General features: G+C 36.7%; 1 pseudogene; it reads left to right on the forward strand.

Moving 5' to 3' along the window:
* Positions 1-1,904: 1,904 nt before the first annotated feature.
* On the forward strand, positions 1,905-3,015 carry LOC140523530 (olfactory receptor 2T29-like; annotated as a pseudogene).
* Positions 3,016-3,215: the final 200 nt, after the last annotated feature.

A 3,215-nucleotide genomic window follows, 5' to 3' on the forward strand; every position in this document is an offset into this window, starting at 1 on the left:
TTTGCTTTTTGCTCATGTAGCTTTTGATGAAGTAATAATATTCTTCTGAATCATTTTATAATTTAAGTCCCTTCTGGAACTAAGTTCCATATCCTATAGGAAAGGGTACATTCCTGGCACATTTATAGAAAAGGCTAAAAATACTTAGAGAGTGAAATAGAATTCTATGAATTCTGTTGAGAGAACTAGAACTATCTATATCCTAGGTGGAGAAGTAATAGAGTTCTTGACTCAGAGTTAGGAAGACAAATGTTCAAATGCAACCTCAGACAGTTCTAGATATGTGTCCCTGGGCAAGTCCCCTAAGCAGTGTCTGCCTCAGTTTCCTCAACTATAAAGTAGGATAATAGTAACACTTACATTCTCAGGTTGTTGTGATCATCAAACAAAATATTTGAATCTCATATAATTTTGTAAAGTTGTTAGCATAGTGCCTGACACATAGTAAGTGCTTAATAAATGCTTATTTACTTTTTCTGAAGATCTTCCCCTAGGATTACGGAATTGATATCCCCCACCCCCAAGTCTTGATTTTGACTTCACAGATATGGAAAAAATTGTTGTCAACATCAGTAGATCTTTCTAAAAACTCTCTCCCTAGTATACTACTTCCCACAGGGGGACTGATTTTTAACAAATTTCAATTAGTCCAATCACCAAGCATTTATTATTTATTTACTATGTGTCACTCATTGAGCTAAATTGGGGATACAAAGAAAGGTAAAAACAGTTCTTTTCCTCAAGAAGCTCATGTTATAATGTAGGAGATAAACATTCAAATACATAGACATATACAGCAGTAGATGTGGTAGTACAAAAGAGTAGTAAACTCTCAGAGGGGAAGGCAGTAGCAATTGGGGGGACCTGGGGAAGGCTGAGTCTAGAAGGAAGCCAGAGAAACAAAGAGGTTGGAAGTTAGGAAAGAGACTATTTATTCCAGGCATGGAGGATTTAATGTAAAGACATGGAGAAGTGAGATGGAATATTGGATGTAAAGAGCAGCATCTAGGATAATTTGGCTGAATCGAAGGAGTTAAAGTGTAGAAATGTGTATCATTATGAATAGCTTTAATTACTAAAAAGAGGATTTTTTTGTTTTTACTTTGTCATGGAAGAAATAGAAAGATCCTGGAGTTTAGAGAGTAGGGGGTTACTTGGTCATAGTTATGCATTAGGAAAATCACTGCATCAGCTGAGTGGAATATAAATTAGAGGAAGGAATGGATTGTTGTACAAGGACCAATTCAATTCTATTGCAATAGTTCAGGCAGATGTTTGGAAATGGAATGATAACAGCTTCAACAAGGATGCTGAGTGATTGAGACAATGGATCCTATAAGGGAGGTGTTATGAAAGTAAAAACTACAAGATTTGATTTTATGGTATAAATTTTGAAGAATAGTGAATGAAAAGTCCAGGATGACACCAAGGTTTTGAGACTGAGTGATTGAGAGTACGGCATTATCTTTGACATTAATAGGGAAGTTGTGAAAAGGGAAGAATAATGAGCTCCATTTTTGGTATAATGGATTTCAGATGCTCATGTGACCAAAAGAAAAGGATATTGGTTGTTTCTGTCATGTTTTCTATGATGTTTATCTCAAGCTACAGAGTTGATCTTCAGTGCTACTTTATATAAGAATAATCTGGCAGAATGTCAGGATTTAAAAATTTACTGAAGATAATTTTCATCCAAAGAGATCTATATTTATTTTCAAGTTAGATCATCTTTATCATAGATTGATGAGAATCTCTCCCGTTAGCAAAAATATATCTCTGCTTCTGTGAGATCAATAGATAACATTTCTTTCCTTCACTAATAGATGATCAAACTTGTCTGTATAAAGGATGGAATACGAAATTCTTTGTTGATTTGATTGTTTTTGATCTTCTCTAGGTGACATGACATGAAGCAAAGACTGACGTTGGAAAATCAGACTTTTGGAACTGATTTCATCCTGCTGGGGCTCTTTAGCCAAAGCAAATATTCCCCTTTCTTCTACTCAGTGATATTCATTATTTTCACAGTAGCCTTGTGTGAGAATGCCACATTGATTCTTTTGATTCAAAGTGATCCCCACCTCCACACTCCCATGTACTTCTTCATCTGTCATCTTTCCCTCATGGACATGATGTATATCTCTGTTACTGTGCCCAAGATGCTGTTGGATCAGGTAATTGGGATTCATAATATTTCAGCTCCAGGCTGTGGACTCCAGATGTTCCTCTATCAAACACTTGTGGGAGCAGAGTTCTTCCTTTTGGCAGCCATGGCCTATGACAGGTACATGGCCATTTGTCATCCTCTCCGCTACCCCATCCTCATGAAGCACAAAGTTTGCTTGCTCCTTGCAATTGTGTGCTGGTTCTTGGGCTCTCTTGATGGTTTCATTCTCACCTCTGTCACCATGAACTTACCATTTTGTAAGTCCCGAGAGATCCAACACGTCTTCTGTGATGTCCTGGCCTTGTTGAAACTCTCCTGCTCAGACACATCACTCTATGAGATTGTCATGTACTTTTAATGTGTCTTTATGATTCTTATCCCTCTCATAATTATTTTAAGTTCTTACTGCCTTATTTTCCGCACTGTCTATAGGATGAATTCGGCAACGGGTCATAGGAAAGCATTTGTCACATGTTCCTCCCATACAACTGTTGTGATCCTCTTTTATGGAGCTGCTGTCTACAACTACATGCTCCCTCCTTCTTACCATACTGCTGAGAAGGACATGATGGTGTCTGTCCTCCACAATGTCCTAAGTCCTGTTATAAACCCTCTCATCTATAGTGTGAGGAATAAAGATGTCATAGCTGCTTTGAGGAAAATGTTATCTTCAAAGCTGATTTTAGCTAATTTTCAGAAGTAGAATGCTTAAAACCTCTCAGCTTTATTTATTATAGGCTTATTTTATTCATGTTCCTCTGTGGTAGGCAGGTACCTGCCTCCCTTCCCTGTCCTCCCAAATTAATTTCCTCTCCTTGAGAGCTTTTGAATATTTTTGGGTTGATATTTTCCTGGTTTAGTATAACAATCCTTGAAATTTAAATCGAAATAAAAGTATTTAGCTTCTCTACTTAGAACTTGTTAACTAGGTTACCATGAAGAAATGACTGAAAGTTACTGAGAATTAGTTTGCTTTTTGGTTTGATTTTGTATTGAAGATATAGTTATTAAATACCTAGAAGATAAATGGGACCAGCATAAACTTATC

This window comes from Notamacropus eugenii, chromosome 2, assembly GCF_028372415.1.
Source record: "Notamacropus eugenii isolate mMacEug1 chromosome 2, mMacEug1.pri_v2, whole genome shotgun sequence".
Lineage (NCBI taxonomy): Eukaryota > Metazoa > Chordata > Mammalia > Diprotodontia > Macropodidae > Notamacropus > Notamacropus eugenii.